The sequence below is a fragment of the Anolis carolinensis genome, unplaced genomic scaffold, assembly GCF_035594765.1.
Source record: "Anolis carolinensis isolate JA03-04 unplaced genomic scaffold, rAnoCar3.1.pri scaffold_7, whole genome shotgun sequence".
Taxonomy (NCBI): domain Eukaryota; kingdom Metazoa; phylum Chordata; class Lepidosauria; order Squamata; family Dactyloidae; genus Anolis; species Anolis carolinensis.
In genome coordinates this window covers 3,733,348-3,755,822 of record NW_026943818.1, presented here as the reverse complement: position 1 = coordinate 3,755,822, position 22,475 = coordinate 3,733,348, and the positions used below count along the sequence as shown (strand labels likewise).

Sequence of the window (22,475 nt, the reverse complement as noted above, 5' to 3'; positions counted from 1 at the left end):
AAAGTCCCAATTTCTTTATCGCATTTCCAACATTTGTTGGAAGCCTGTTTACTGAATTTAGCTATTTTGTCTGGCGTATAATACCACCTAAAAAGCATTAAGCGGCTGAGGGGGGGAAAGGAAGGGGCCCGAGGCTGTTAGGAATGGTGGGAGTTGAAGTCCAAAACAACCGGAAGGCCAAAGTTTGCCCCTCTCCTGAAACACACTAAGAATCGAGCCGGTTTCAATAAGAAAGTGGGTGCATATTTGCACCCTACAGCCAATGATATCAATTAGCAAATATGCTTTCGCGTTAATCACATGCAAATAGGGGGAAAAAATGAATGCCACGAGGACGCAGCTGTTCTTATTCTTCCTCTTTCTTATTCAGAGGCAGGAAGCACTCCAAAATCCTCATATGATGAAGTGGGGACAGAGGGAACGGAGGAGATATTATTAAATTTTTGCCATTTCTGCCTTCAGCTTCCTTTGACACTTTGGAACACTTAAGTGAGTTTTGCTTCAACAACTGAGGTTCTTCTCTGTAATCACGAAAAGCATCCCGGATGTTTGAATCTAAATACAGTAGAGTCTTGCTTATCCAACATTCTGGATTATCCAACGCATTTTTGTAGTCAATGTTTTCAATACATCATGATATTTTGGTGCTAAATTCGTAAATACAGTAATTGCAACATAACATTACTGCGTATTGAACTACGGGCCGGGCTGCGGCGCAGCTGGCTAGTAACCAGCTGTAATAAATCACTACTGACCGAGAGGTCATGAGTTCGAAGCCCGGGTTGGGTTAAGCCCCCGACCATTAAATAGCCTGGCTTGCTGTTGACCTATGCAGCCCCGAAAGACAGTTGCATCTGTCAATTAGGGAAATTTAGGTATGCTTTATGCGGGAGGCTAATTTAACTAATTTACAACACCATAAAACTGCCAGCAAAACACGAGGAATGGAATGAGGAAGTACAGCCACTACTGGACAGTGAAGCAACAGCTCCCCCTGTGGCCGGAATCGTGAAGCTGGAAAAAAATGTTAAATGCCACTGTGTCTGTCTATATATGTTGTTTGTCTGTTGGCATTGAATGTTTGCCATATATGTGTTCATTGTAATCCGTCCTGAGTCCCCTTCGGGGTGAGAAAGAAGAGCGGAATATAAATACTGTAAAAAAAATACTGTAACAAGGGAAATGAAGAATGGGAAGGAATCATAGAATCCTAGAGTTGGAAGAGTCCTTGTGGGCCATCCTGTCCAACCCTAGGAAAATTGCATTCAAAGCACCCCCAATAGATGGCCATCCAGTCCCTGTGTCAAAGCCTCCAAAGAAGTCTCCATCACACTCCAGGGCAGAGAGTTCCACTGCTGAACAGCTCTCTCACACAGTCTTCCTCGTGTTCAGATGGAATCTCCTTTCCTGTAGTTTGAAGGCATTGTTCCGCATCCTACTGTGCCCTTCAGAGTTACCAAAATATCAGAGGTAGAGATCTTTTTTGCTGGCATGTCCTTCTGAGTCAAATCTACCTTTCCAATGTTGTTGTTGTGTGCCAGCTTGAGGCAATCTATGATGAACCTATCATGGGGCACGATCCGTTCGGCGAAGAGGGTTGCTTTGCTTTCTCTGAGAAAGTACAACTTGCCCACAATCTGCCAGTAAGTTTCCGCAGGATGTTATTGTGTACAGCTGCTTTGTACTTAGTAGTCATATATTTATTTATTTATTACGGTCGATGACCAGCAACATAAAATGTACAAGCATCAGAATAGCATAGAAACATATGCAATTAGATATTAAGAAACACAGTGAAGAACAAGGTTAAAACACAGTATTGAATGTGGTAGTTAAAATGATATAAAACATTTATATGCTACAACTAGCTTTGCCCGGCCACGCGTTGCTGTGGCTTATGAGAACCCTTTGTTGGCCAGGTAGAATAGCAGCGAATAGCCTTGCAGTCTCAAAGCCTGGCCGCTTTCTGGAGTAGCTGAAGCTTTTTGTTGTATGAACGTAGAGGCAGATAATCTGTATTTTATAGGCAGTGTGTGTGATGAACCATGGGCCTTGTAGTCCTGCTCAGGACATTGTAATCCCTGATGAAGATGAAAACTTGGGTTTTTTACCTTCCCAGTCTGAACTGGATTCCTCTCAGCCAGATCCTTCCCAGGCAGATCTGGAAACCTTGCACCTGCAAGAAAGTTGTGCCCCAGAAGTATGTCAAACAACCCCAGAGCCTACTTCTCCCGTGTTCTTGCGCCGGGAGTTTTGTAAACAACAGAGAAGTTTGGATTCAGCTTCGCGCAGGAGTGCGAGGATAGCAGCTAAGAATGTTGCCAATTAACATTGGTTCTCGTGAGAATCTTTAAGGAGTTTAACATCTGGTCTCAGAGTTTAGCTTTCGTTTCTGATTCCCAGAGAACCGCTTTGGTGAGAAAGTTGGACTCTATATAGGTGTTTTGCCCGCGTAGCAACTTCGCGGAGTCAATTCGTCAGCCTACGGAGCGAGTTGTGTCTGGACAGCGCGCTCCGATTCAAGCCTCGCTTCAGCTCAAGCCTTGCCTTGCTATCCAGCCTTCGCCTTGCTTCCCAGCCTTTGTTTACCTACGGTCCTTGCCTTGTTTCCCAGGACTAATCCTTGCCTTGTTTCACGGATTTTACCAAGTTATTCCACGGGCCTTGTTCTTGTTCTTAGTTACCTTGTTCCACGTTCAAGCCTTGTTTCAAGTATCAAGTTATTTCCTAGCCACGCTCAAGTTTTATGGACTAAGGACCTTGTCATCTCCCCTCACTTTGCTTGGCAAAGTGAGTGTTTCGGTTATTGGATTACAACTTTGGACCTTAATATTTCTTATTGGACATTGCTTTTTTGGACTAATTCTGACCTTTCCTGAAGGGTCTAATTCTGGACTATTTTCTATACTTGTTCTTATTAACTTTATATATTCCTTCAATAAAGATATTAGTTAGATTCTGGCCTCTGTGTATGGTTATTGGTGCCTCTGCCGCCTGGGTCGTGACAGTTTGACTCCGCGCCCCATAAGCACCAACTAACCGAGGCCAGGATGTCTACCGGAGCCGCGCCGGCTGGACAGCCGCTCAGCTACACCATCAGCAAGGACGAAGTGGACCGCATCCGTGACAGACTCAACGCGCAGGATGGAGAAATAAAAGGGTTGAGGGAGCGCGGAGTTCGCCTCCCGGCCATGGCGTTGCCTACCAAGTTTTCTGGAGAAGCTGCTAAGGTTCATGTTTTCCGCCGCCAATGTCAAGCTTATCTAGAGGCCCGTGATGCCGAGTTTCCCCAAGAAGACATCAAGGTGGCGTGGGTCTACAGTCTTCTAGACGGACCAGCGGCTAGCTGGGCGACGGCCCTGTTTGATCAAGCCTCCCCCCACCTAAGTTCAGCACAACGCTTCTTGGATCACCTTAAGGAGACCTGGGGAATCGAGGACAATTTGGAGGCAGCCGGTCACAAACTCCGGCGCCTCCTTCAAGGAGACAGACCCATGTCTCAGTACATAGCCGAGTTCCGCGTGCTGGCCCACAACACCGGCTGGAACGATGTAGCCCTCAGAGGACAATTTCGGGAGGGTCTCAACATTGAAATGCTGGAAGAAATCTCCAAGGTGGATCCTCCCCAGACCCTCGAGGCACTCATTGATCAATGTTTACGGGCTGAAGTCATGATTGCCAACAGGAAACAATGGGTTCGAGGCCAGGGCGGTAGAGCCGGGGCAAAACCCCCCGCTCCCGCCAGTGTTCAGCCACGTCCGGTGTGGAGACCCCCGCCGCCAACCCCATACCCCAGAGGAGGCGAGGAGGTGCCGATGCAGTTGGGCAATGTGCGTCCCAGACTAGATGCCGCCGAGAAGGCCCGTCGTCAACGCTTGAACCTCTGCTGGTACTGCGGGAACGGGGGCCACTTCGCCAGAGAGTGCCCAGCCAAAGGGAAGCCTGCCGCCCGTCTTGCGGCGGCGTCCTCCACGGAGTCGAAGGCGTCTGAGCCGACTGGCACACAGCCGGCGGGGGAAGCCAACGACCGGGTGTAGAGAGGCTCGCCAACCCGGTCAAAAAATCCATCCAAGAGCCGCCAACCGGGGTCCTGTTCCTTCTCGTGGTCACATTATGGTCAGCAAAAAGGGGACCCGTCATGATCCACGCCATGATAGACTCTGGAGCTACCAACAATTTCATCGATAGAGAGTATGCCGACTCTCTGGGATTACAATATCATGATTTCAAGAATGCCCGTGTGGTGCAAGCCATAGACGGCCGTCCCCTCAAGACGGGCCCCGTAAGCCAGTGGTCGGAACCCACCAGGATGTGGATAAGGGAACATATGGAAGAGATTTCCTTCTTTGTTACCGAGGTTCCCCATTTCCCTGTGATTTTGGGAATTCCATGGCTGACACTCCACGACCCTAACATCTCCTGGTCCAACAGAGAACTGCAGTTTGCTTCACCGTACTGCCAAAACCATTGCCTCGTAGCCAAGGTATGCCATGCCACAGACTCCGAGCCCATCATCACCTTGCCAAAGAAGTACTCCGAGTATTGGGATGTATTCAATGAGAAAGAAGCCGAAAAATTACCCCCACATAGACCTTATGACTGTGCCATTGACTTGGTGGAGGGGGCCCCGATCCCGCGAGGGCATCTCTACTCCCTGACTGAACCAGAGCAAGAAGCTCTCAGGGAATTCTTAGAGACAAACCTTCGCAAGGGGTTCATCAGACCCTCTCAATCCCCAGCCGCCTCCCCAGTGATGTTTGTGAAGAAGAAGTCAGGGGAATTACGCTTGGTGGTGGACTACAGAGCATTGAACAATATCACCAAGCGGAACAGCTATCCCCTGCCCTTAATCTCGGATCTACTGGACCGACTTCGAGGAGCCAAGGTCTACACCAAGCTGGATCTTCGGGGGGCTTATAATCTAGTTCGCATCAGAGAAGGGGACGAGTGGAAGACCGCCTTCCAGACTAAATTCGGATTATTCGAGTCCCGAGTTATGAATTTCGGTTTATGCGGAGCTCCCGCAACGTTCCAGCATTTTGTCAACGATATTTTTCAGGACTATCTAGACAGATTCTTGATAATCTACCTGGACGATTTTTTGGTGTTTTCCAGATCACAATCAGAACATGAGAACCACGTCAAAATGGTGTTGCAACGACTGCGGGATCATGGACTTTATGCCAAGCTAGAAAAATGCGCTTTTGATCTACAAGAGGTAGATTTCCTTGGCTACCGCATCTCGCCTCTAGGGCTTTCCATGGATCCAGCCAAAGTTTCAGCAGTATTGGAATGGCGGGCGCCAACTAACAAGAAAGAGGTGCAGCGTTTCTTGGGGTTCGCGAACTACTACCGCAAGTTCATTCCAGATTTTGCCCGCTGGTCCGACCCCATCACTAGCTGCATCCGTGGAAAGCAGCCTTTCCGCTGGACTGATCAAGCAGAGAAAGGGTTCCAGCAACTGAAGAAACTATTCACCTCCCAGCCAATTCTACAGCACCCAAATCCTGGAACCCCTTTTGTGGTGCAAGCGGACGCCTCTGATGTGGCAATTGGGGCTGTACTCTTACAACCGGTGGGAGATCACCTCCACCCCTGTGCCTTTTATTCTCGTCAACTAACCACACCAGAGAGGAATTACACCATTTGGGAAAAAGAACTACTGGCCATAAAGGCAGCCTTTGAAACTTGGAGACATTGGCTAGAAGGGGCCAAATTCCCCATTGAAGTCCACACTGATCATCGTAATCTAGAACATCTAAGAACTGCCCGCAAACTAAATCAGAGGCAGCAACGTTGGGCTTTATTCTTTGAACGTTTCAACTTCCAGATCCATTATGTGACCCCAGCTCAAACCAAGCAAGCAGACGCCCTGTCACGTAAACCGGAATACGCTGCAGGACGCAAGGAGACCTTTGAATCCCAACTGCTACAACCTGAGAACTTTGCCACGCTCACAGTGGGGAACACCAAATCCAGTCCCATTGGTTCAACTTCCCCTACTCCAGGACCCATCTGTGCTCAAGAAATCAGGGCTAGTCAGCAAGCAGATGCCTGGGCGCAGGACCAACTTCGCCAAGGTCTGCATTTTCCCTTTTCGCTTAAAGATGGGCTGCTCTGCTATAGAAATCATGTTTATATCCCACCCGGACCGGGCAGGGAAAAAACGCTTCGTCTGTGTCATGACTGCAAACCAGCAGGACACTTCGGACTATTTAAAACCATGCATTTGATCCTAAGAGATTTTTGGTGGCCCAAGATCCGCAAGGATGTGGAAAAATATGTCAACACCTGCCCAGTATGCCAGCGCTCCAAGATACGAAGGGAGAAGCCCTCAGGGCTTTTGCACCCCCTTCCTACCCCATCTCGCCCATGGGAAATAATTTCCGCGGATTTCATCACTGACCTACCACCTTCCTGTGGATTCACCACGATCTTAGTGGTGGTGGACCTATTCACCAAGTTAGCCCATTTCATTCCCTGCGAAGGCCTCCCCACGGCCAAAGAAACTGCGGATCTATTTCTTCAGCATGTTTTCAGACTACATGGATTGCCCAAGAGTTTAGTCACAGACCGTGGATCTCAATTCACCTCTCGTTTTTGGAAGGCACTACAAAAACTACTGGGCATAGACTCTCGCTTATCTTCAGCTCATCATCCCCAAACAGATGGGCAAACGGAGCGCACCAATGCCACTTTGGAGCAGTATCTTCGCTGTTATGTAAACTACCAACAGGACAATTGGGCTTCTCTGTTACCACTGTCTGAGTTTGCCTACAATAATGGAGTTCAAGCTTCTACAAAAGAAACGCCGTTCTTTGCAAACTACGGTTTCCATCCACGTTTCTTTCCCCCTGTCATTGAAACTTCAGAAGTTCCCGCAGCAGAGGATTGGCTGCAGGAACTCACAGCGGTGCAACAACTTTTGCTCCAGCAACTGGACCAAGCCAAGGAGGACTATAAACGCCACGCTGACAAACACCGCCAGCCGGGCCCCGAAATCAAGGTAGGAGATCGGGTTTTTCTGTCCACTCGCTTTCTGCCCTCCCACCGCCCATGCCGGAAGTTAGATGCCCGCTTCATTGGCCCCTATCCAGTGGTGGCGCAATTAAACCCCGTGACTTTCAAACTCCAACTTCCGCGTTCAATGCGCATTCACCCAGTGTTTCACCGTTCCCTGCTCCTTCCGGCGGATGGTGTGCGTCCTGATACAGACCAACCGGCCCCCCCTCCTGTTTTGATGAATGGGGAGGAGGAGTTCGAGGTTGAGGACATTTTGGATTCTCGCTTTCATCGCCGCCGCCTACAATATCTCATTGACTGGGTGGGTTTTGGGCCTGAGGAACGCTCTTGGGAAGACGCCTCCACAGTCCATGCTCCTGATCTAACCCGTCGCTTCCATCTGACCTATCCCGCCAAGCCACGACCTCGCGCCTCGGGGAGAGGGCCCCAGTTTGGGAGGGGCCCTGAGGAGGGGGATAGTGTGATGAACCATGGGCCTTGTAGTCCTGCTCAGGACATTGTAATCCCTGATGAAGATGAAAACTTGGGTTTTTTACCTTCCCAGTCTGAACTGGATTCCTCTCAGCCAGATCCTTCCCAGGCAGATCTGGAAACCTTGCACCTGCAAGAAAGTTGTGCCCCAGAAGTATGTCAAACAACCCCAGAGCCTACTTCTCCCGTGTTCTTGCGCCGGGAGTTTTGTAAACAACAGAGAAGTTTGGATTCAGCTTCGCGCAGGAGTGCGAGGATAGCAGCTAAGAATGTTGCCAATTAACATTGGTTCTCGTGAGAATCTTTAAGGAGTTTAACATCTGGTCTCAGAGTTTAGCTTTCGTTTCTGATTCCCAGAGAACCGCTTTGGTGAGAAAGTTGGACTCTATATAGGTGTTTTGCCCGCGTAGCAACTTCGCGGAGTCAATTCGTCAGCCTACGGAGCGAGTTGTGTCTGGACAGCGCGCTCCGATTCAAGCCTCGCTTCAGCTCAAGCCTTGCCTTGCTATCCAGCCTTCGCCTTGCTTCCCAGCCTTTGTTTACCTACGGTCCTTGCCTTGTTTCCCAGGACTAATCCTTGCCTTGTTTCACGGATTTTACCAAGTTATTCCACGGGCCTTGTTCTTGTTCTTAGTTACCTTGTTCCACGTTCAAGCCTTGTTTCAAGTATCAAGTTATTTCCTAGCCACGCTCAAGTTTTATGGACTAAGGACCTTGTCATCTCCCCTCACTTTGCTTGGCAAAGTGAGTGTTTCGGTTATTGGATTACAACTTTGGACCTTAATATTTCTTATTGGACATTGCTTTTTTGGACTAATTCTGACCTTTCCTGAAGGGTCTAATTCTGGACTATTTTCTATACTTGTTCTTATTAACTTTATATATTCCTTCAATAAAGATATTAGTTAGATTCTGGCCTCTGTGTATGGTTATTGGTGCCTCTGCCGCCTGGGTCGTGACAGTGTGGAAGAGGCCTAAGAGAGGCCTAACTCTGCCTGTCCCCTGGGCTGAGTGGGTTGCTAGGAGACCAAGTGGGCGGAGCTTAGCCTTCTAACTGGCAACAACTGGAATAAAAACAATTATTCCTCTCCCTCTAATTAGGACTTTATTTTTCTTTTCTTTTTGTTGTATGAACGTAGAGGCATAGATGAGGGGTTGTGCTGCCACGTTTAGTGTTTCTGGGATGTGTAGTTTTGTTGTTTTGTCCTAGGCCGAAATTTCATTACCCTTTTATATATATAGATGGCAAAGGTAAATGCTGAAGTAATTAAAACCTACTGAAACCTTGGCAACATCTTGCACCGACAAGCTATAGCTGCTTCACAAAAGCTAGCAACTTTGGCAGTAATTTTGGGGTCTTGGTCTAGTAGTCATATAGTTTTCCCTAAATGTTAGTGTTCGATCTAAGGTGACACCAAGATATTTAAGACGGAAACAGTGTTCGAGCTCTTGGCCTTCCCAGGCAACTTTCAATATCCTGTTGAAATGATCCATAGCTGCAGATAATTTTTGGTCTCATCTCTGTATGGATTCTCTTGAAATAGTCTGAGATATTCCTCTAGATATTTCCGTGTCTTGAAGACCGAGTAAATACAGTCGGGCGTCCCCTGGGCAATCTTGTAAATGGCGAATCTTTCCAACCCAAAAGCATTGCTTTTAAAATTGCATGACAGATCAAGAAGTCCAGGTCAGCCAGGGAGCTGTCCAGCAGGGAGTTTTAGGAGCGGGACACTGCCGTGAGTAATTGTTAGGCCTGTTCCAAGCAACCAGAAATTACATTTATCCAGCATCTACCAATCCCCATGAGTGACGGCTAACCAAGAGTCTACTGTATTTTTTATTTTCTATGAAAGTAACACAGTTCATGTGATAAGCCTTGCTGGATACGCCATCCTTGCCAGGTCCGACTCCCCCAATTCCTCATCGCTCTCTTGACAGCCTGGTGAATAGGAGCGCCTTCCGCACCCGCTCCCCATTTGCAGGGAACAAGGCCTCTGCTTGTCTTCCCCTCCTGCGTACAAGCTTCTCCATAAAGGCTGATCAAAGGGAAGCCTTCAAAGTGTCGGCAAGAGCAACGTGTAAAACTGAAAGGAGACATTTCCTAAATCTGCAGGCTCTACAAGAGCTCTCTTTAGTTCCCTTCTCTGCCAACGGCCAAGCATCATTCACGGCAGATTCTGGATGGCTTCGGGGGCAAACGGTGCCCTCCAAATCAGAACGTTGGGCCCATTTGGAGGACCTTTCATTTTCATACTCAAAGAACATCCCAATCCAGCCACTTTCAGCATATCCTTGTATTAATTCAGCTCCAAAGTATTATCCCCAGCTCTGCACAGAATGAAAGCTCCATCTTGCCCTGTCGTCGTGTGCTGACAGGCATTTCTATAACAAATGTATGCAAATCTGTACCCTGTTCTCCCCCTTCCCGAAAGCCAAAAATAATCTAAAAATTCAACGGAAGCTGCCAGCTCAGCATACAGTATGCAGATTGCAAACACATATGCAAAGTAAGCACCTTTTGCACAAAGCGTCTCCAGCAGCTGCCTGGCTTCGTCTATCTGGGTGGCACACTCAGGTTGCTATTTATTTTATTATTATTATTATTATTATTATTATTATTATTATTATTATTATTGCTCCTTCCGCACAGGATCACAGGCTTTGTTGTTTTTCTTGTCATCATTTTGGACTTAGGCCGATCCCGAGGCGAAGCCAGCATGGGGTTTTCTTGTTTGGAGAGTATTTGAATTGACCTTCCTCTGAGGCTGAGACAGTATGGCTCTCTCAGTGGATCCCTTTAGTGAGGATTCGAAGTCCAACATTCAAACCACTCCACCAGCCTGTTGTTACAATCCTAGTATCCCATTCTCATCAAGGAAATCTTGGAGAGCAGCAAGGAAGGGGAGGACAAGAGTCAATCCGGGTCAGTTCCTTCCGTTCCCTGATGCATTAAACACATTTCACGGCCGGTGGATCCACGTGCAGGTGGTTTCTTGGGCATCCGTTCAGCCATTACGTGTTCGGAGCTGCCCTGACTGATGTCAACTGTTGGCCTGGTGACAGAAACGGCTCCGGTTTGCTTTGGTGCAATTCATTCTTGTTTGCTTTCTGCTGCGTCACCCTCGCTTGAGCCAACGGAGAAGGGGAGAAGCCGGGACGGTTGGATGAGACCAACAAAAGGCTTGGCACAGAGCAAAGGAAAGCTCCAGGGAAAATATCCCTCTCACCGCTTCCCGCAACATCAACACCATGCTTTGTACAGCAGAGCTGGATTTGGACTCTGGAGAACGGGGCTCGAATTCCCACTCAGTCATGAAACCCGAAGCATGACTTTGTGCAAGGTTCCAAAGAAGGCAATGGCAAGCCTCTTCTGAACAAGCAACACAAAAACAACAGCAAAGTAATGGGAATAGTGGTAGCCACGTCTTTAGGCTCCCATGGTATAGTTACAGGGTGCAAAATGAAGGGGTTTCTTCCCAATACGAATCCTGCTACACCTCCATGGAATTCTCCCACAATCCTCAAGTTTCTCACTTTGCAGAAAATAAGCTTTTTTATTTGACATTTTTTCTGCACCTTGGCCCAGATCTTTTGATCCAACTCATGATTTTAACATTATTTTGTATATTGACCTTTCATGACTGTTTTTATCCATGTTGATGTTTTATTGTTGGGTGATTTGTTTACTGTTTTTGTTTTGATTTTGGCCTGTTGTGTCCGGGCATGGCCCCATGTAAGCCGCCCCAAGTCCCTTCGGGGAGATGGGGCTGGGTATAAGAATAAAGTTATTATATTATTATTATTATATTATTATTAACCTCTGAGGATGCCTGCCATAGATGTGGGCGAGGCGTCGGGGGGGGGGGGTGCTTCTGGAACATGGCCATGCAGCCCCAAAAACTCACAACAACCCAGTGATTCCGGCTGTGGAAGCCTTCGACAATTGGAATGAGTTTGAATGAACTGAAACGGGGAAAGATAATAATACAATATAATAATGTTAATTATATATTATATATTACATGTAATATTAATAATAATATTACAATATATTGATATCGTACAATATAGTAATTTATTGCCAGGATTGTGATATGCTAATAATATAATATTGTATTTAAATTTAATTTGTAAGCCGCTCTGAGTCCCCTTCGGGGTGAGAAGGGCAGGATATAAATGTATTAAAGAAATAAATATTATTATTATTATAAGCTAGTACATGGCCTTGGTTCCTTTCCCTTTCCCTTTTTCTTTAGTTGAGGCAGAATTCTTCACCCCTCGATCAGGCCCAATTCAAGTTTGTGTCTTCACTTTAAACCCCGAACCGTCAGGACCCTAAACACCAAAAGCCAGGGATAAAAGGCTGAGCGGAATCCAGCAATTAGGAAACAGAAATATTTTCCTTCTGTACCAACAGCCGGAATGGTGTGCCAAAAGACACGGAGTCCTGGCCGCCTGTAAACATTATGCAACCCTTAACAATTAGAAAAGGAAAAATAGGACAGAGAGGAGGTGACAGTGGAAGAGGCTCTTGGGCTGAAACTGAATTCTAAGTTTCATATGAAATCATGGACTTTGTTTCCAAGGCTCTGGACGTTCCTACTGAAAGCGTTGAGGCAAAGAAAGACTTTTTGATTCAGGTTTTCCCGACTGAACTTGTTTGGGACTAGGTGCTGGGTTGCTGTGAGTCTTTGCATGTTCCAGAAGTCAACAGAGAATCTTGCAAGGAGGTTTTTTTTTCCTGTTGCTTCTGGAGTGAGAGAATTGGCCGTCTGCAAGGACGTTGCCCAGGGGACGCCCAGATGTTTTATTTAATTTATTTATTTATTTATTTACAGCATTTATATTCCACCCTTCTCACCCCGAAGGGGACTCAGGGCGGATCACATTACACATATAGGCAAACATTCAATGCCTTTTAACATAGAACAAAGACAAACAAACATAGGCTCCGAGCGGGCCTCGATCTCATGACCTCCTGGTCAGAGTGATTCATTGCAGTGATTCATTGCAGCTACTCTCCAGCCTGCGCCACAGCTCGAGCCCTTGTGGGAGGCTTCTCTCGTGTCCCCGCATGGAGCTGGAGCTGATAGAGGGAGCTCATCCGTGCTCTCCCCGGGTGGGATTCGAACCTGGCAGCCTTCAGGTCAGCAACCCAATCTTCAAGTCACGAGGCTTTTATCCCCTAGGCCACCGGAGGCGGTGATGGTTGAGGCTAAGCCAAATAGACTGAACAACAGCAGTTGGCTGTTCATTATCTGGAGCCAGTCTCCAATTTCTCAACGGCACACAGGAGCCAAAATCAAGTGGATCCTAGCCAACGGTGCCTCGAGCCTCCCACTTGCCCTTGAAGGGCGACTGGGTTTGTTCGTCTGCGCCTCCAGAAGCCAAGGGTATCAGCCTCATGGGACATCTCCTTGGGAGAAATATGTATTTTTCCCTCCTGGGAGGCAATGACTTCTCATGGAGGGGCTTCTCCCCATTTTTCCATCTGCTTCACATCTGTCCAAGGGTTTTTTGAGGCCAATTTCAGTTCTCCTAGAAATAGGCTGGAAGCACAATTCTGGAGTCCTTTTCAAAGACTTTCACATAGCCCAGCTATAGCTATAGAACTACAGACTGTTACAAATTGTGGGAGTTGAAGTCCAAAACACCTGAAGAGACCCTCGGGGTCTCTTCCAACTCTAGGGTTCTATGAGACCGGGTCACCGGATTGCAGACGCTGCCGAAGTCGGGCACACAACGTTTCCGGGTCTGATTACGTTCCCGAGCTCCTGCTGCTCCTCGGATCAAGGGCAGGAAAGGGCAGACAAGCTCGGCAGACGCTCCTGTCTCAGCCTATGTTACGGTGGTCTCACATCCACCCCGCCAGGGGGCTGTCCCGGCGTGACACTGCGGCCAAGCTGCTGCCGAGACACAAAACCGTGCGGGTTGTCGTGCATTCCTTGCAACGTCAGGCTCAATCCAGAGATGAAGTTGAAAGCGGTTATGGGGAGGGAGGTAAAATGAGGGCATGGCCCTAACAAATGATGTGGAATCTGAAGAGTCAGAAGAGACCCCCAAGAGCCATGCAGTCCAACCCTCTAATGTGTGGGAACACACAATCAAAGCACTCCTGACAGATGGCCACCCAGCACCTGCCATGCAGAAAACACAATCCAATCCCTCTTGACAAAGAAGAGGACTCCTCCATCCTCTGAGGAAGCAAATAGTGCAGCAGATTAAACTGCTACCCTGTTTCCCCGAAAATAAGACATCCTTAGAAAATAAGACCTAGTAGAGGTTTTGCTGAATTGCTAAATATAAGGCCTCCCCCGAAAGTAAGACCTAGCAAAGCTTTTGTTTGGAAGCATGCCCAGCACCCACCAAACAAAACACCATAGCAATGCAGGATTAGTAAATGTACATACCAGTTGTATATGGAAATAATGGTAGTAACAAGAAATTCTTGACAGGAGTCACAGTTTGTCTGGTTTAGTTTTGTTGGATTGTGATGACAACTACTGTACAGTATAGAATAAATGTTCATTTTTTTTTGTTCAACAATAAATGTGAATTCTTCTTCATGGAAAAATAAGACATCCTGTGAAAATAAGACCTAGCGCATCTTTGGGAGTAAAAAATAATATAAGACACTGTCTTATTTTCGGGGAAACACGGTAGCTGCAGGAAATCTGTCGACCGGAGGGTAGGCAATTCAAAGCCGGAGTCGAGGTAAGCTCCCAACTGTAAGCCCTAGCTTCTGCCAACCTAGTGGTTCGAAAGCATGCAATGCGAGTAGATCAATAGCTACCGCCTCGGCGAGAAGGTGCAGATATGCAATAGATTGGAGATATGTACAGATAACAGGCTCCTAGGCATGGGAAAATGGAAATTAGAGCACATGCTCATCACCTCCAGACGTTGGAAATGAAAAAGGGGAAAGACCTTTACCTCTGGCTATGTATTGTATGTCGTTGTGTAAAAGGCATCAAAGGTTTGCCTCATATGTGTTCTGTAATCCGGGGAGATAGAGCAGAATAGAAATAAAGTGTATTATTATTATTATCATTATTATTATTATTATTATTGTTATTAATTATGACACAGCAAACAAGATAGACATGCTGGATTTCATATCACAAGTCGAACACTTCCCAAGTGTCTAGTACTCTGTGATGTATTTTCGGATGATGCGTGCAGATCCCAGCAGGGTGGCCTTTTGCAGTTGGCAGATCGTAATTTTGTCAATGTCTATTGTTTCCAAATGCCGGCTGAGATCTTTTGGCACGGCACCCAGTGTGCCGATCACCACCGGGACCACCTGCACTGGTTTCTGCCACAGCAGTTCCAATTTTGAGGTCCTGATAGCGGCTGAGTTTTTCCTGTTGTTTTTCATCAATGCGACTGTCACCTGGGATGGCGACATCAATGATCCAAACCTTTTTCTTTTCCACAACTGTGATGTCTGGTGTGTTGTGTTCCAGAACTTTGTCAGTCTGGATTCGGAAGTCCCACAGTATCTTTGCGTGCTCATTTTCCAATACTTTGGCAGGTTTGCGATTCCACCAGTTCTTTCCTGCTGGGAGGTGGTACTTGAGGCATAAGTTCCAATGCATCATTTGGGCCACATAGTTGTGCCTCTGTTTGTAGTCTGTCTGTGCGATTTTCTTACAGCAGCTGAGGATATGATCCATGGTTTCGTTGGTTTCCTTGCACAGTCTGCATTTTGGGTCATCAGCTGATTTTTCGATCTTAGCCTTAATTGCCTTTGTTCTGATGGCTTGCTCCTTATTATTATTATTATTATTATTATTATTATTATTATCATCATTATTATTATTTTCCACTACTGAACAGCTCTCACCATCAGAAAGTTCCTCCCAATTTCCCTTCAGTCTCCAAATTCCTAGCATTGCAGAGAGGGAGATGCTGCTCACACTCCCACATTGGATGTGTTTGCAACCCCTTGGTAGCTCCGTCTCTTCCTTTTTTGGGAGGTGCCTGAAGTTTGTTGGGAAATGCTCCGCTAATGAACAGAACAGAGCCAAGATTCGAACCCTGGCCTCTGGCATCGTTGTCCAATGGTCAAACCTCATGGAACATTCAAACGTTCTTTGCCCCCAAATGATTCCAAACATACTTCTGGGTCACTATGCATCAGCAGGAATGCACAAGTGTCATGACTGGTTTACAATATGATACTATATCAGTGGTCAAGTCCACTGACAGGTCTTAAGAAGAAAGTGTTGGCAGTCAAGCATGTTGTGCATTGTCAGGACGCCCACTATGCATCAGCAGGAATGCACAAGTGTCATGACTTGTTTACAATATGATACTATATCAGTGGTCAAGTCCACTGACAGGTCTTAAGCCAGGTTACAACCTCTGAAGACGCCTGCCATAGATGTGGGAGAAACGTCAGGAGGGAATGCTTCCGGAACATGGCCATACAGCCCAGAAAACTCACAGCAACCCAGTGATTCTGGCCATGAAAGCCTTCAACAACATATTAAGTCAAATTACTTTGTGTTAATGTTCTCTTAAGCTTAAAGTAGTCCATAGGTTAAAGGATGCCGAAGAGTTCACGCTAGAGTTTGACTCTACATACAGTCATATTACAGGAGAGGTCAGTTTTGCAAGTTACTAGGAATCTTTCCTATTTGTCCTCTGGCAAGGAAAAAAACAGGTCACGTTTCAGTCCTAAACGCCCTGCTGTCACAAAGGCAAACTGTGGGAAGCTTCTCTGTCCTGATTTGCTGAAAAAGGTAGCACACTGTGAAGGTATCACTATGGTCCTTTCACTGGAGCCACCCAAACAGCAAGGACAAGAATGGAGAGCAAGGATGACGTCCACATTGGAAGCGGTTGTAGTTTGGAACTGCATTAGACGGCAGTGTAGATGGGGCCTCGATGGATGAATTACCCGACCTCACGCAAAACTAATTCCATGTCTCTCTGCTCAAGCTCAAACCTTGGGTGTTTGTGTACGTTCACCACTAAATAATCATTGGCATTTCCTGTACTTATGAGCGCGCTGCATGAAATTCCTTACTCACAAGGTGTGCCTTTTGGACAGGACCTCCTTGATTCAAAAGCTGAAGGTTATATATGAATATCGGAGGCATTTGTTTCCCTGAATGCTGTTTTTGGCAATGGTCACCAGCAACGAAAGCCACAACCTACTGGCTGTTTGGAATTGAAGTACAAAGCACGTGGAGGGCCAATGTTTGCCCATGATATACACTGTGGAATGAATGGTTTGACCCCACTTTAACTGTTTCAATGCCAAATGACCCTGGGAGTTGTTTAACAAAATAGTTAGCCTCCTCTGCCAAAGAGTGCTGGTGCCTCTACAACTACAACTCCCAGGATCCCACAGCACTGAGCCTTTGCGGTTAAAAGTGGTGTCAAATTGTATTCATTCCACAGTGTAGATACATAGTGGGCGTCCCAACAATGCACAACATGCTTGACTGCCAACACTTTCTTCTTAAGACCTGTCGGTGGACTTGACCACTGATATAGTATCAAATTGTAAACAAGTCATGACACTTGTGCATTCCTGCTGATGCATAGTGGGCGTCCTAACAATGCACAACATGGTTGACTGCCAACACTTTCTTTTTAAGACCTGTCAGTGGACTTGACCAATGATATAGTATCGTATTGTAAACAAGTCATGACTCGTGTATTCCTGCCAATGTACAGTGGGCATCCCAATAATGCACAACATGCTTAACAGCCAACACTTTCTTCTTAAGACCTGTCGGTGGACTTGACCACAGATATAGTATATTACAGTAGAGTCTCACTTATCCAACACTCACTTATCCAACATTCTGGATTATCCAACACATTTTTGAGGTCAATGTTTTCAATATATCATGATATTTTGGTGCTAAATTTGTAAATACAGTAATTACAACATAACATCACTGGGTATTGAACTACTTTTTCTGTCAAATTTGTTGTCTAACATGATGTTTTGGTGCTTAATTTGTAAAATCATAACCTAATTTGATGTTTAATAGGCTTTTCCTTAATCTCTCCTTATTATCCAACATATTCGCTTATCCAATGTTCTGCCTGCCTGTTTATGTTGGATAAGCGAGACTCTACTGTATTGTAAACAAGTCATGACACTCGTGTATTGCTGTCGATGCATAGTGGGCATTCCAACAATGCACAACACGCTCGACTGTCAACACTTTCTTCTTAAGACCTGCCAATGGACATGATTAGTGATATAGTATCATATTGTAAACAAGTCATGACACTTGTGCATTCCTGTCAATGCCTAGTGGGTGTCCCAAGAATGCACAACACGCTTGACTGCCAGCGCATTCTTCTTAAGACCTGTTGGTGAACTTGACTATTAATTGGTTATAACTTGTATTTTGTATGTTCCTTTGAAAATGAAGCACCGGAGCTCTCTATTCAAGAGTGGTAAGTGCTCCTCCCTAAACTACAAACTCCGGGGTCCCACAACATGCAACCCTGGCAGTTCTGTAGTGAAACCACAGTGCTAAAATAGTCCATTGTGAACCATCCAAAGTGAAAGAGGCTTGATTTGGTAACAAGATGTGTTTTTCCTACAGAAGTGAGCAATTAGCGCATGGAATGTCCCTCTCCATCTCCTCCTTTTGTTTCCCCTTGAGCACACATATTTCCAGATCTACCGCAGAAGCCGTTGCATAATATATACACATGGAATGGCCACAAGAACCTCCTTTTGGTTCCCCCTTTCCGTCCAAAATGCCCTGCTCTTTCTGTTCCTCGTGTTCATTCCAAAACGCTCAGACCCAGTCTCTGTTTAGAATAAAAAAACAGAAATGAAACGTTATTTGATTTAATCTCATGGCTTCAGGCTCCCGGAAAAGAGAAACGATTCCAATCCCAGTCTCCTTGTAAACAAAGTTCGCCCCAAATTAATCAAACAGAACAGATCTGTTGGCTCTTGTCAGTTCTGGTTTCTTTCCCTCTTTGTTTTAATGTCTCGTCTTTCTTTTCCTGGAGTCCTTCTTTGCTATTTATAGCAAACACACCACCAGCCTCTCGTAGGAGCTTCGTCATCAATATTTGGGGGTGATTTTTCCCTCTCTTTTCAGATCCTCACGAGGGTCAGCTCAGATGCTTCATGGGAGCACCATTTTAACAATGTATTATTATTGTTGTTGTATTATTGTTGTTGTTGTTGTATTATGTGACCCGACTCGAGCCATGGGGAAAGCCGGGTAAGAAATATTATTATTACTAGCTTTGCCCGGCCACGCGTTGCTGTGGTATATGGGAATCCTTTGTTAGCCAGGTGGAATAACAGTGAATAGCCTTGCAGTCTCAAAGCCTGGCCGTTTTCTGGAGTAACTGGAGCTTTTTGTTGTATGAACATAGAGGCATGAATGAGGTGTTATGCTGCCAAGTTTAGTGTTTCTGGGTTGTGTAGTTTTGTTGTTTTGTCCTAGGCCAAAATTTCATTACCCTTTTATATATATAGATTTATTCATTTATATTATATAATATTATCTATTAATTATATTATATTATGTATTTATATTACATTTATTCATTTATATTATATTATGTATTGATATTATATTATGTATTATATTATATTTATTCATTTATATCATATCATATATTATTTATATTATGTAATATTTATTCATTGATATTATATTATATTTATTCATTGATATTATATGATATTATCTATTAATTATATCATTATATTATGTATTGATATAATATTATGTATTATATTTATTCATTTATATCATATTATATATTATTGATATTATATTATGTATTATATTAGCTTTGCCCAGCCACGCATTGCTGTGGCTTATGGGAATCCTTTGTTAGCCAGGTGGAATAGCAGTGAATAGCCTTGCAGTCTCAAAGCCTGGCCGTTTTCTGGAATAGCTGGAGCTTTTTGTTGTATGAACGTAGAGGCATGAATGAGGGGTTGTGCTGCCAAGTTTAGTGTTTCTGGGAGGTGTAGTTTTGTTGTTTTGTCCTAGGCCGAAATTTCATTACCCTTTTATATATATTACTAGCTGTGCCCGGCCACGCGTTGCTGTGGCGAAGTCTGGTGTTCTGGGAAATAAAGTCTTGAGGAATTGGTGGTAGTTAAGGTCAAGGGTAAAGGTTTTCTCCTGACATTAAGTCCAGTCGTGTCTGACTCTGGGGGTTGGGGCTCATCTCCATTTTAAGCCGAAGAGCCGGCGTTGTCCGTAGACTCCTCCAAGGTCATGTGGGATGACTGCATGGAGCGGCGTTACCTTCCCGCCGGAGCAGTACCTATTGATGCACTCACATTTGCATGTTTTTGAACTTCTGGGTTGGCAGAAGCTGGGGCTAACAGTGGGGGCTCTCTCCGCTCCCCCAATTCAAACCTGTGGCCTTTCGGTCCAGAAGTTCAGCAGCTCAGCGCTTTAACACGCTGCGCCATCAGGGGATATTATTTCCTAAAGGTTGTGAATATACAATATTTCTGATTGGTTTTTTTTTGTTTGTTGGAGGCAAGTATGAATGCTGCAATTAGGCAAAATGATTAGGATGTAATGGCCTTGCAGCTTTAAAGCCTGGCTGTTTCCTCCCTGAGTGAATTTTTTGTTGGGAGGTGTTAGCTGGCCCTGATTGTTTCCTGTCTGGAATTCCCTTGTTTTCAGAGTGGTGTTGTTTGCGATATTTTATGTGCTTCTACTGTCTGTGGCCCTGAGAAAACAGGATTTGCCAGACTTTGATGATGGGAATACTTTGTTGGGAGGTGTTAGCTGGCCCTGATTGTTTCCTGTGTGGAATTCCCCTGTTTATTTACTGTCCTGGTTTTAGAGATTATATTGTTCTGCATTATTCTATCCCAGTAATTATTTCATATTAAGAAGAATCTCACTTATCCAACATTCGCTTATACAATGTTCTGGATTATCCAACGCAGTCTGCCTTTTCATAATCAATGTTTTTGTAGTCAGTGTTTTAAATTCATTGTGATATTTTAGTGGTAAATTTGTAAATACAGTACAGTAGAGTCTCACTTATCCAACATAAACGGGCCGGCAGAACGTTGGATAAGCGAATATGTTGGATAATGAGGAATTAAGCATAACCCTATTAAACATCAAATTAAGTTATGATTTTACAAATTAAGCACCAAAACATCATGTTAGACAACAAATTTGTCAGAAAAAGTAGTTCAGTACACAGTAATGCTATATAGTAATTACTGTATTTATGAATTTAACACCAAAATATCACGATATATTGAAAGCATTGACTACAAAAATGCGTTGGATAATCCAGAACATTGGATAAGCGAGTGTTGGATAAGTGAGACTCTACTGTAAATACTACATAGCATTACTGCGCATGGAACTACTTTTTCTGTCAAATTTGTTGTATAATATGATGTTTTGGGGCTTAATTTGTATAACGATTACCTAATTTGATGTTTAATTAGCTTTTCCTGAATCCCTTCTTATTATCCAACATATTCACTTATCCTGCCGGCCTGTTTAAGTTGGATAAGTGAGACTCTACTGTATATTTCTAATCTTATCTGCTTAGAACTGGATTATCTGAGGCTCCTTCTTCACAGCTGTATAAAATGCACACTGAAGTGGATTATATGGCAGTGTGGAGTCAAGATAATCCAGTGCAAAGCAGATAATATAAGATTATAAATGGGTTATATAGCTGTGTGGAAGGGCCTTGAGTCTACACTGCCATATAATGCAGTGCAAATTAGATAATCTGTGGAAGAAGCCTAAGTGAGGCCTAAATCTGCCTGTCCCCTAACTGAAACCTGGCTGTCCCTTGGTTGCTAGGCAACCAAGTGAGCAGAGATTAGCCCTCTAAACTGGCAGCAATTGGATAAAAAAAATTATTGCTCTCCCTCTAATTAGGACTTTATTTTTCTTTTCTTTTTGTTGTATCAACCTTGAGGCGTGGATGATGGGTTGTGTTGTCAAATTTTGAGGTTGGGGGGCCTGTACTTTTGTTGTTTTGTGAATTGCCGTGATGCCATCACTCTTTTATATATATAGATAATTATTGTTGTTGTTGTCAGCATGGGTACTCAGTGTTGCCCAAGTTATTTGAAAAAGTCAACATTTTAATTGTACAAAATGCATAAGGTTGTGGGGTGAACTACAACTCACATCATGCCAGGTTAACCCCGAGAAACTCCATCAGTACTTAACGTTTGTTATGTTGGGTGTTATAATGGGTGCCGTCCAGTGTGCTGTCTGGCAGTAGGGTAAACTACAACTCCCACTATGGTGAGTCAGTCCCCTCAAACCCCTTCAGTAGGTTGAGTTAGTCATTGTGGTTATGTGTGCCAAGTTTGGTCCAGATCCATCGGTGTTTGAGTTCACAGCACTCTCTGGATGTAGGTGAACTACAACTCCCCCAAATCAAGGTGATTTTCCCCGAAGACCTCCAGTATTTTTTGCTGGTCATGGGGGCTCTGTGTGCCAAGTTTGGTCCAATTCCATCTTTGGTGGAGTTCAGAGTGCTCATTGATTTCAGGTGAACTATACATCCCAGTACCTAAAACTCCAAAATGTCCAGGCCAATTCCCCTCAAAACCCACCAGTATTCAAATTTGGGCATATTGGGTATGCAAGTCAAGTGTGATCCAGATCCATCATTTGTTTGAGTTCATAGTGCGCTCTGGATGTAGGTGAACTACAATTCCTATCAATCCCTCCAAAGACCTCCAGTTTTGTTTTGTTTTTGTTGGTCATGGGGATTCTGTGTGCCAAGTGAGGTCCAGGTCCATCATTGGTGGAGTTCAGATTGCAGGGGAACTATACATCCCAGTACCTACAACTGCTATAGCCTGGCTGTGGCGCAGGCTGGTTAGCAGCCAGCTGCAACAAATCACTCTGACCAAGAGATCATGAGTTCGAGGCCAGCCCGAGCCTGCGTCTGTCTCTGTTCTATGTTATGGCATTGAATATTTGCCTTATATATGTGCAACATGATCCGCCCTGAGT

The 22,475-nt window shown here is 45.0% G+C and overlaps 1 protein-coding gene across 1 annotated transcript in view; it reads right to left on the bottom strand.

Moving 5' to 3' along the window:
• Positions 1-22,475, bottom strand: part of megf9 (multiple EGF like domains 9) — a 63,258-nt gene that overhangs the window by 25,628 nt on the left and 15,155 nt on the right. The gene's annotated exons all lie outside the window — the stretch shown is intronic.